Source organism: Aythya fuligula, chromosome 3 (assembly GCF_009819795.1).
Source record: "Aythya fuligula isolate bAytFul2 chromosome 3, bAytFul2.pri, whole genome shotgun sequence".
Taxonomy (NCBI): Eukaryota; Metazoa; Chordata; class Aves; order Anseriformes; family Anatidae; genus Aythya; species Aythya fuligula.
This window is the reverse complement of record NC_045561.1, coordinates 90807026-90819880: the sequence shown is the minus strand read 5'-3', so window position 1 is coordinate 90819880 and position 12855 is coordinate 90807026. Positions and strand designations below refer to the sequence as shown.

Sequence of the window (12855 nt, the reverse complement as noted above, 5' to 3'; positions counted from 1 at the left end):
GTCAAAAGAGGTGATTCTACCACTACGTAGAATTGGCGAGGCCTCACCTTGAATACTGTAGTATGAAAAAATATGAAAAGGATGTCAAGATACTTGAAAGTGTCCAGAGGAGGGCAACAAAGCTAGTAAAAGGTCTGGAAGGCACATCAGATGAGGAGAGGTTGAGGACACTTGGGTTGTCTAGACTGGAGAAAAGGATGCTGAGAGGCAACCTCACTGCTCTCTGCAACTTCCTGAGAAGGGGAAGTGAAGAGGGAGGTACCGGTCTCTGCTCTCTGATAACTGATGACGGGATGTGAGGGAACAGCACAAAGCTGTGCCAGGGGAAGTTCAGGCTAGATATAAGGAAACACTTCTTTACCGTGAAGGTCGTCAAACACTGGAACAGGCTTCCTAGCAAGGAAGCCCATGCCTGTCAGTGTTTAAAAACCATTTGAATACTGCTCTCATTGATGTGCTTTAACTTTCGGTTAGCTAGCCCTGAAGTGTTCAGGCAGCTGGACATAATGATCTCTGAAGGTCCTTTCCAACCGAGCCATTCTAGTCTAGTCTAGTCTTCTCTATTTATTTAAGGAATCAAATCATAATTAGGAGTCTTAGAAATCAAAGAATGGATGATGTTGGAAGAGCTAGACTCACACTCAAAAAAGGGTCAACTACAGCTCCTCAGGTCTGTGCACAGCTGGGTTTTGAGTACCTCCAAGGATGAGAGAGTTCACAAGCACTCTGGGCAACATGTTCCAGTGTCTGACCACCCTCACAATAAAAAAGCATTTAATTGTGATTAAGTGGAATTTCATCTACTTCAGCTTGTTTCCACTTTTTGTGTCACTGGGTATCACTTAGAAGAGCCTAGCTCCATCTTTTCCCTTCCTTTCCATCAGTTACCTACTAAGAGCCGCTCTGCAGCAAAGCAATCTTTTCAGCATGCCAACAGGAACCACAATCTATTCTGAATCTCAGAATTCTAAAGTGGCTTTCTATCAATTAGAAAAACCCACTGGTGTGCTCATTTCTACCTACCTCAGCTAGAAGCTCTGGAAAAATGCCAAATCTTGACAAAAGAGGTAATGCAGATGATTATACCCATGCAAAACACATTTCAGAAGGAACCGTTTTTGCTTTCAGATGTCTTTCAGCAAGAAAAAAAAAAAAAAAAGAAACTGGCATTTTAGCCCTCTGTATTTTGTACCATATTCAAAAAGTATCAATCAAAGCACTTGCCTTTGTCACGGATACTTCTAGAAAACAAAATGCTATATGCATGACGGGGGGGGAAAAAAAAAAAAAAAAAAGAACAAAAAACCCACCTACAGTAAAACTGTTTTTTCCTTAGTGTTCAGTCAAAGATACTGAAATCTTGAGCTGAACCCACAGATAAACTGTGCCCATCATTCACCTGCTTTTTTATTTGACAGGATCTTGATCAGAAAGGGCAGGATGTTCAGTGAAGTTTAGGTCAGCCTGTTAGCTATACAGCACATGCAATAATGGTCCATTTACTGCAAGTCTGTATTCTCTAGTGCACTGAATCACATCAGCTAACAGCATGAAAAGCCGCAGTGCTCACTGACAAATTTATTCCTTGTAAGCTAGAGGCTACTGGATTGTCTGAAGTAGTAAAATGAGAGCTTGCTTTCCATACAGGCACGACTTTGAATCTGGAATACCATCCACTAACACCCATCACAAAGCTCCAGACATACATTTTCAGTCACCGCCGAAGCTTCAAATATTCATTTTTCTCTCTCCTCTGTCCTCCACAAACATTTTTCTTCTTCTATGAAAGTTTTAACACTCTTTGTTCCTCAGACAGCTGTATGACCCACCTGACATACTCCTTCAGCTTTCACCTCTAAGAGCCCTGTTAAGAGTTTATCAGCACTCTTCTGGTGCTCCTAGTTCTCCCTTCTAATGTCACTCCTAATCGTTCTTAAATTCTCACACCTCTCCTCCTCTCCCTTGAATTCTACCCTGAGCCTCTCTTTACCCTTATTTCCATATTCCTCCTCACCCTGCTTTCTTCCTAACGGTCTCCATTGCAAACCATTAAATTCATTGCCTTGGCTAGAACTGGGTTTCACATGTTTAAACTCTGTGCTGGGGCCCACTGACTGCTGCCTCCCCTTGAGCTTCAGCTCTTGGACCCCTCTGGGGCTAGTCACTGCCTGAAAAACAGCAGCCCTCTCTGGGCATGGAGCTGAAGGATGGGGGCACTACAAGCCTTCAGCTGGCCAGCCAAGAGAAAGAAGCAGGCTTTTTACAGGGAAACTTAAACATAACCCCAATCACACAGCTCAAAACTGAAAATCAAATCCCAACCATATACCTAAGACTTTTTCTCCTAGCAAAGACCTCCAGACACCAGGATTGTGATCATAACACAGAGAAAATGCATTGGCAGTTGCTGGCTTTCCTATATGAGATTTTTTGCATTAGATAATTTTGACCATTAGACTGTTAAACTTTCATTGGACTAACAATAAATTCTTATCTAGGTATTCCCTGCATAATGGAGCATTTCTGTTCCACACTGCTGTGCAGGGAGCAGGTTCTTCCTGGCCTTTCCAATTAGGCAGTATGCTCGGGTACCCTGCAGCAAAGGCTGGAAAGGCTGAGTTAGACTGGTGATCAGAAACAACTGCAGCGTGCAGGAAGGAAACTGGTACCTGCTCGGTAGCAAACATAACTGTAGCAGCAGTTTCAGAAGTATTTGCCTGCCTCTGCTCACCAAAACCTCATGTGGGCGTATGGATGGGTGTGGGGAGTGGCATTACTTATATACAAGTAAAGCCTTTTTCAATCAAGATGCTATAGTGGGAAGGTACATAGAGAATCAAAAGGCATTTTTTAGTATATTTTAATAGTACACAGATCTCATCTCTTCAAATCCTCAAGAGAAATCAGCATCGTTACTGCCCACATTCCCTGCACTTCCTAGAGAAAATAATTTATTTTTAGTTGTATGAAATGCTCTCTTTTCTCATCAGTGGGGAAGAGCAACTGACATTATCTACCCAGACTTGCGCAAAGCATTTGATACTGTCCCATAAAGCATCCTCATCTCTGAATTGGAGAGACGGATATGATGGGTGGACCACTTGTTGGGCAAAGAATTGGCTGGGTGGTTGCATTCAAAGAGCTGCAGTCAACGGCTCCCTATCCAGGTGGATCCCAGTGAGGAGTGGTGTCCCTCAGGGGTTGGTAGCGGGGCTGGTATCTTTGTCAGCCATGTGGACAGTTAGGTTGAGAGCACCCTCAGGAAGCTTGTGGATGACACCAAGCTGAGTGGTATGATCAACACGCTAGTGGGAAGGGATGCCACACAGGCAGACTCTGACGGGCTCGAGAAGTGGGCCCACATGAAGTAAGACCAAGTAAAAGGTCCTATACCTGGGTTGGGGCAATCCCAAACAAATACAGCCTGAGTGGAAAATGCATTGAGAGAAGCTCTGAGGAGAACAACTTGGGGGTTTTGGTGGACAAAAAAACAGCCAGAGATGCGTGCTCACAGCCCCGAAAGCCAACCACATCCTGAGCTGCATCAAAAGAAGCGTGGCCAGCAGGTCAAGGCAGGTGCTTCTCACCCTCTGCTCTCATGAGACCCCACCTGGAGCGCTGTGTTCAGCTCTGCAACACGTCCAGCACAACAAGAACATGGACCTATTAGAACTAATTCAGAAAAGGGCCATGAAGATGATCAAAGACTAGAACATCTCTCCTACAAAGATAGGCTGAGGGGGTTCGGGATATTCAACCTAGAGAAGAGAAGGCTCTAGGGAGACCTTATAGTGGCCTTCCAGTACCTAATGGGGGCCTGCACAAAAGCTGGTGAGGGACTCTATTAGGAAGTGTAGTGATACGACAAGAGGTAATGCCTTTACACTAGAAGAGGGTAGGTTTAGATTAGATATTAGGAAGAAATTTTTTAGCCTGAAGGTGGTGAGGCACTGGAACAGGCTGCCCAGAGAAGCTGTATATGCCCCATCCCTGGAAGTGTTTAAGGCCAGGCTGAATGGGGCTTTGAGCAACCTGGTCTGGTGGGAGGAGTCTCTACTTATGGCAGGGGGGTTGGAACAAGATTATCTTTAAGGTCCCTTCCAACCCAAAACATTCTGTGGTTCTATGACATACAGTCTGACATGCAAAACTGTCAGGTTTTGGTGAAAAAGAAATGCATGAATAAGCATTGTTCTAGTGCTTTCAAAGGAGGCAGGACAAAGTCCCTCCAGAATCTTCCTGAGAGACTGTGGCTCAGTAGGGACTCAGCTGCAGATCATGAGAAGGAAACATCTTAAATGTCAACATAGGCTTTACTGGTACACAGCATTAGCACCAGGTTGAAATTAAATGGAAAAGACAAATTAAAAAATGGAGCAGTCTGTAACTCTGCTCCAGCACAGTATGAAGAAACATAGTGGTTGTTAGCAGTTTTTATGAAACTAGTTGCTTACTCTATTCAGTATTGCAAAAGTAATTAGTTTTTATTTTGCTATTTTGTTTTTAAATGTACTTTTAACATAGAACATACATTAATCTTTACAATATCTTCATAAATAGGAGGAGCAGGGTAGAGCAGTGCTCTTGTTGCCCTTTTCTAATGCCTGCCAGAAAACTTCTGGTTACATGAGTTAACAGGAAGATCTTTTCCATACCAAGGCTTTCTACTTCAGGCACGTGAACTGAATCATGTGGTTCAGTGCAAATGTACAACCTATCTCAAAGGTCTACCTGGCTGTTGTAAGGAGTGTTGAGCACTGTGAAAATATGCTGGTATCGCAGCTTATGGGACCACTATTTTTTATTTTAGGAATGGTCTGTCTTCTTGCTTGCATTTGTCCTGAGAAACTCGTAAGTTATTCAGTTAGAACTCAAGTCAGAAATAAAGTAAAAATACATATATTGCATAGCAATTCAGATAAATTCCAGATGTGTTTAGGTGCTGTCACAATCAACAATAGCATGTCAGTAGGTCAGACATAAGGCTTTGAGAAATACTAGGACATCCCTTCATTATTGCAATGCCATTAGTCATCACCACTGTTTGTAAACTGAATTATCAGTCTGAGCATAGTGACTGACCTTTCATCTTCTCAATTCAGGGAAGAAAGCGGTATTAAACTACCATTCCTTTGTTAGTCAATAAAATGTTCAGCTCCTTCAGGCTGTCAATCTGGCAATGGAAGTTTCATTAGCAGTGAAATAAACAATAGCTTGGTTTGATTTATTTTTTCAGCGGTGAAGTTCAGGGCATAAAAAGATTAAAAAAAGGAAAAAACAGTCAAGAAGCTCATCCATATGAGCTCATCCATTACCCAATGGTTCTGATTCGCCAATACCTTCAATTCCCTAATGTGTGTCACAACCAAGCAATAAATATCTTTCCAAACCGTGTAAAGGTATACAGCAAGAAAGTGGCCACATAAGAAGAAATACCACCTCTTCCCCTCTCACCTCTTTCCAAAGGATTAATCAATAGGTGAGTGAAGAGAAATTTGTCTTTCATGAAATTGATAGGTGAATATCAATTCAGCAATTAAATTATAAAAGATTCTATTTGCCTTTTTTGGTTGTTAGAATAATGATGGGAAACTGAAATTAAGGAAAATAGAACTGTTACCTCTGGAACATATACATCTAAAATTTCTAAATATAACAAATGTAGATGTCAGCTTATGGGAAGCCAAGGCACCACCTGCACTCTTCAAGTTGAACTTGAACCAGGTACTATGAAGGAATATGTAAAATACCTGGGGAGTAGTACCAGGTAACAACAGATTAACTCTTCATTGTGCACCTCATAGTTCCAGGCTTCTGACAAGTTTCCATCATGGAACGTAAAATATATGCAATAATAAGATGATACAGTGCATGAACTGTAAATACAATGCACCTTGCTGCTACTCTACCTCAGATATATAATTCATCTGTAAAAGAACTCTGCAATAAAATTTACACCAAGTATGGCCTAAGATACTTGGTCAAACTGGCTGAAACAACTTTCACTCTTTCTCTAGGCCCGTACTGTACGAAGGCTGTTGAACACTATGCAAGTAAATGTGTTTCCTAAGTTAACACTACTACTTGCAAAACAATCTATTACTTATTTTATATACTTTCAAACTATTGATATAACTCAATTACCGCTTTGTATTATTTATTCACCAACAGCAAATACAAAGCACTGAATTAATACAAACTAGGGTTTAATCCCAGTAGTCAGTGCCATTATCTATAAGGAACCACATATTGCTGGTGATAATCCACTGGCGTTCAGTGGAAATGTGAGCAACACTGAGCACTCTGAGTTGTTTAGGCAGTAGGAAACTAATCCAAGTTTTACAATTCTACAACTGATGTTATACCTCATGAGAGAAAATTTCAAGAATCCCACCAAAAGACATGTAGCACACCACTACAAAGATGTGCAGTAATTCTGACTGGAATACCATTGCACATCCAAGGTATCAGTGATTGAAGTAACAGTTAAGCTGAGTTGGTGTGTTCTGTGCTGTGCTACACAGCACCTAGAGCTCTGCCTTCTGGCCTGCATTGTGCTTTATTTATCTCCAGACCACAAGGCAAACTTTGCTGGTTAAGTGTAATACAGAAGTCCAGTACATGAGGCTGCACCAGCTGTGGCCTTGCCTTTCTTCATGTAAGACTGCAGTAACAAGTTCTCATGTGGACATCCTATTTGGCAGTACAAATGATGAATAAGGTTGTCTCCATGTAAAAAAATCCTGTAGGAACCTGAGTCACCAAACTAGGCTAGCCTTTCCATAGACTGGTTCTGCACACATGGCACACCGTGCTCTGACTGGAGACTGGAGGTCCATTTGATGCTGCACAGCTTGGGGTTCCCAGCACATGATGGGACCTCTAATTATACGTACTAACTTCTCTTTCCTTATGGCCGTATCTCCAACCTAGGACATTCTGAGCAATACATGACAGTGTTTGAGTGCCTTTCATACTAGAATCATAACAAAACTGCACCTCCCTGTGCAAATCAACATCTTAGTCCAATTTAAAAAATGATAAATGGGGATGGGTACATTATAGTCTCACTGGCTGTACCTATGCAACAGAAACTAAGCCTTTGCACTGCCTGTTCTGGACATCCCAGTCCATGCTGGGATGACACAGAAGGGCGAACAGAGGCCAAAGGCCAGGCCTCCACAGTGTGGCACAAATGGAGACAATCTGTGAGGCAGAAAAGTAGGTATAAATCTAACATAAAACACAGAAGAGTCTCTGCCTGTTTATCTTCTATGGCTACGTAGGAAGCAGCTTGTGAACTTAGGATATCTCAGATACACAAAGGATGTCTAGACCAAGACCAAACTGCTTTCCTCAGATTTGCAAACAGTGTGTAGCAGTTTAAATAATTCAGGTACTTTTGAAAACTGAATTATACGTTGTTTTTTTAAACTATGCTATCTTCTTCAGTTTGACATGCCACAAATCCATGGTATTTGAGAGGCAGAGGAATATATTCCTCCACTAAAGGCAGCCCAATACAGACTTACACAAATTTCTCACAGAACTGATAATGACTTTTTTCCCCAATATGGATAACAACTTTTATAATTTTACTAATTATAACCATAATAAATGCGTTTATTTAGTCTTTGTATTGCTGAGCATGACACAAAGATGATGGCTGTCTAAAAAAAGCAGGAATAAAACAACTACATGAGACGTGTAACTTCTAATATTTATTGTATTCAAAGCATATCAGAAACAGAAAGCTCTGTAACAACTGCTTGATTTCTCCTTGTTTTTTACAGTTTTCAAAAGCTAGACCTGTAATTTCAAAATGTATTCCTGATGCATGCTGAAGATATTTGTATTTTCTCATTCAGAAGACAGTTTGAAATATCTTTTTTCTGCTTATAGGTTTCTGAATTAGAAATCAGAAGGATTAACCCCTTTACACAGAAAACATGAAGTACAATACAAATAAAGAAATAAAACCTGCAAATAAAGTATGCTGAACCCCTTCATGCTTGTTCTCAAAGCTGGAAATAAAGTGGATATTGACCCGGAACTGGAGGAAAAGGATTTGGGAGGTAAACTGCTGGAAAGAGAGATAAAAAGATTATGTTTCTGCTACTGTAATAGTATATAAGTGTGCCTTTTGAATGTTTGATGTGTACAGAAAAACTTCAGAGGGCTTAGGTAGTTTTCATTCCCTTCCAGCTTAATTGCTTCAGCCTTTTTATCCTTGTCCTTTCTATATTTTTTTAGGATGTATTTTCTTTCTTCTGTGTTCTTTGGCTCCCATAATCCTCTGCTCACATTATTTCTTTTGGTAACAATAGATAAAAATTTATTCCTAATATTCTGGGTATTCAGTGATATGACACAAGGAAAAAAATGTTTCAGAGGAACAAATAGATCAAGTTGTATTCGCTTGTTTTCCAGATATTTCTTCCTTAATCCTCCTCTACTTGAAGCAATGAGTTCAGGCAATCACAATGTAACACTCTGCTCAAGGAGACAGCAAGCTGTATGTCAACCTTTTACTTGAAACTCTACTTCAACTGTAATGCACAGATTTCTGTTTTAGGAAGCAATTACGTCGTAAAAATGATCTTTCAACTTTCAACTCCCAATTTTTTTAATGAAGCTAAATTTGAAAATTAAAAATCCTCTTTTTTTCATTTTCCGCGTATCAAAATACAAGACAAATCTTACACCTTTGGATTGGATGCAGCTTCCAGTCTACTGGACCACAGATACATAGTATACGTAGTTCCTCCATGTATCAATCAAGCTATTTATCTTGGGAAATATTTTTGCAACAAATATTCCTATTTACAAAACCAAATGAAATTAAATTATGTTTCAGTTGGAAATTGTTACAATAGTGAAAAGTTACCAGCAGAACTGACAGTAGAGAGCAGTCTCATTAGAAAGAATGTTTGTGTTTCAAAGAGTGCAAACATTGAATACTTTTAATTAAGACATAAAAATACAAGTAAAACTGAGCATTATTACTGTCGTTTATGTCATATGGCCTGGTACCAGTAAATACAGTATGGCTTGACATCAGTCTTAATTATAGATCATGACCGAATAGAAAATTACTAAAATGCCTCCAGCCTCACTTCCTGAAACACATTTTAGATGTAGCAGGAATGCAATGAAACTGAAAAAAAAAAAAAAAAAAAAAAAGGAAAAATAATGGTTTTTAGGGTATTGCCCCCCCCCCCCCCCCCCCATTTGCTCTACAGATTTGGAACCACTTAATGGGTTCAAGATCTTTTAAAAAATTACTAGAAGATTAAAAGTTACCAAGCCGTCCCTTAAGAAAAAAAATGGAACTTCCATCTCCTACAGTCTCTGAGCTACATCGGAAGTGCATCACAGTCAGGTGAAGACTTTGGAATGCAGCTTAGGTAGTTAGCACACAATACAGAGTAGAAAGATCCGACTAAATTCATGTTAAGTATATAAAATTAATTTTCTGAGCTGCAATGCTAGTTCTCTGAATTACTGTGGACCCCATGCGTGTTGTCCATGCATTCTGGCATATGAAGCTGCACTTCTGAGTAACATCATTTATTACTTCAAGCTTCAAAGACTTCCTTTTGTTCCTGACAAAATGGTAAAAGAAAGAAGAGCTACATTCTTTGCCTTTATGTCCTTCATCCTGCACTGCAACAACAATCTTTACAACAACAAAATAACTTGAGTCAGACCAAGTCTGCCAGAGCAATAACCTCTTTGCGAAAACACAGCATCAGTAAATAGATGTTACAGTGAACCAGAAGTAGAGCATCTACCTCCAGCATCTTGGATGGTACTAATTCACCTTGGCAGAGAAGGCACAAATACTATTTCACTCCTTCAAGAACCAGAGGGCATCAGTTGCTATGCGGTAGCCAAGAAGCTCACGTTATGTAACATTAGAGCTCACATGTTGTAAAAATCAACTATCTGGAAAACTCTCCGTCTTTGAAGGATTCCAGAACAAAAGGCTTCCATGTCCCTTGCTGCCTGCTTGCTTATGCTCCTCCATCATAATTTAATACCAGCGTTTGATGAAAAACCTGGCAGTACCCAGTTTATTGCTGCACCTATTGAAATTGGTATCTTCGGCTCCATTTCCAGCTTAGAAATCTCTTACTTTCTGCTAGCCTTCAGCATAAGGCATCTATGTGATTCTGGAAATTATCTCAATGCCTCTTTTCAGTCTAGTGTTCCTCTGATATTTTCTCAGTTGCAGGTAACTTACTGTGTTGTAGCACACATGAAAGGAAGAAGCATGGTACACTGAAAAAATACAAGTTGTCATCTGAGAGCAAGAAAGAGCCCCTCTGCAGGAGTGGCATTTAGACTGGGAACATTTAGCAATGCAACAGCAGGTCTGCCAACTGACCTCAAAGCTTTTCACCTAGTGTACAGAGATGGCACTGAGTACCAAAATGAAACATTAACTCCTCAGGTAGAGTGCTGACAGCATAAGGTACCTTTTTCTCCAGGGGAGTAAAAGAGATCTTCCTTGGTCTGTTCTTTTTACCACAGGCAACAAAGGAAGACCGAGTTAATTACAATTGCTAATCCTTATTAGCAATAATAGCACAACAACATTAAGTGGTAAATGGCATGCTGCAACTTCAAGGTTTATGAAGAAACAGTGATACTGAATATTACCCTGAAGATAGGTTACTGAGATATTTAGAAAATTTGACATGAAAAATTAATAACTGAACATAATGTACAGCAATTCAAACATCTATGCAAATTACCTCTGCATAACAATTTGAATGATTTATACTGATGAGACAAAAAAACATGTCCCTTCCCCATGTTTCTGTTTCTGAACTCTAAATATACTTGTGCCATTTAAGCAAGATGTCTTTATCAGCTTTTTTTCAGTGTTCAATGCCTGTTTTTTCCAGTCACTTCAAGGATTGTCTCCTGTTCTCTACTGTGGGTCTACTCAAGCTCCAAGATGGTTTCTTTTGTGATATACCATCTTTGCTCAGTCTGACAGAAAGGCACTATCAATTCCAGGAATGAAAGCAATGGCATAAGGGAACATGTCTCAAATGACTTACGTTCTTTTTTTGCCCCAAAATTCCAAATACAGAATACATTGGGATACATCATGATACATCATTGGGAATCAATTAGGTGCCTGTAAAAGCATTAGGTGCCTTGATAACCGAGGACAGCTGTGGCATTTCTACAGAATCCATCAGGACAACGCTTAACAGTATAATACCCATGTTTATGCATTTTAATAGCACTAATCAAGTATCTTCAAAACTCATTAGTAGCTAAATATTCAAAGTTCATGTGGCGAGTCATTTAGCATGTGAACAACACACAATGCTAATTTCAACATTATAAACTCAGAGTTGCAAAGTAGCCTATATGAAAAAACACTTGGAAAGGCTCCCGAGTTTGTCACCAATACTGGTGGTTTAAAGAATTTAGAAGACACTTTTATTAGGATAAGAAAAGCTATTTTAGTAAATTTCATTTTGATTAATGATCTAAGCTAAATTATCCAATTATCAATTACCAAAATATCAAAAAAAATAGTCAAATTATGATCTCTTATTATTCATCTAATCCTGTATGATTGTAACTTTCAAACAAGAGTTGAGGCAGTAAGATTACATTTTGGCACAACTACATTTACCAAAGATTACCTAAAATAAACCTTACTTAAGTTTTCCTAAGGACAATTTTGAAATAAAGACTATGAAAATGAAATATTTTATAAAGTAGTGGTACAACTTCTAAACACATAAACATTAGCAAAAGAGCGAAAGTAAGCATTTTTAACTCAGTTATTTCAAATACGTTATGTTCATATATATATATATGTTCGAATATATATATATATAATGTGTGAGTACACATAGGTATAGATACATATACACATGTATGTTGCTCAAATGCTGCAGTCAGTAGATGTGGCACAGATTTCCCTACTACAGGCTGTTACAAAACAAAACTCATTTTGCCATGTCCTGGTAACTAGACTTTCAAAAATTGTTTTTTTCCTTAAAAATATTATTGTTCTGATATAAAACTATGAAAGCAAACAACAAAAATGATTTTCAATTGGTCTCTGAGAGTCAGTTATGCCTTTATCTATCTTTGATATCTACTGCAATATAAACAATCCAGCTTTCTACTCAGGCTGTCTCACTGAGTTATTTCAATAGAGCAAACCTATGAAAATTTTATGACTGCCCCTTCCCGATACACAATGAACAAACCAAGAGACATGCATAACAATACTTAAGGATGCTCATGGAGAGGTGTGACTTTTATATTTGTGCTCCCTTTTCTCTTCTTGTGACCTTCAAAGATAAAGGCTTCTTTTCACTGTGGTAGATTTTTTTTCCACACATCCAAACTAGCATTTGGTGGAAGTAAACATGGTAATTACAGATCCTGCATTAGTCTGCTTGTTGTAGTGAGCGTAGCTTTATAGAGGACCTCTAAATAGCGTACTATCTGTAATTGCAGTCTAAATAAATTTTCCTATAATACTTCTATTGATCTAACAGAACAAAAGAGTTTAAATCCCAGGAAAAACCAAGATGACTATTAATGAAAATTCAATTACCTGTAGAAAGTAGTAGTGGAGGAGACAATGCCGATTTTCTAATTATGCATTGTGTACAATTTACTTCTACTAGAACCATTTCTTAGTTTATACATGTGCATACATTTCATATTGTTCTATCATATATAATCATTCGTTTCAAAGATGTAACTGCTTTACTTGAGTACTTCATTTTTCCAAGCATACATTTTCTAAGCACATAATTATACTCCTCTCTTTAAGTGTGTAATTGCTAGTGCACAAAAAAAACAATT

At 38.9% G+C, this 12855-nt stretch overlaps 1 protein-coding gene across 1 annotated transcript in view; it reads right to left on the bottom strand.

Moving 5' to 3' along the window:
* EYS (eyes shut homolog) overlaps nt 1–12855 on the bottom strand; it is an 836985-nt gene that overhangs the window by 498601 nt on the left and 325529 nt on the right. The window lies entirely within an intron of this gene.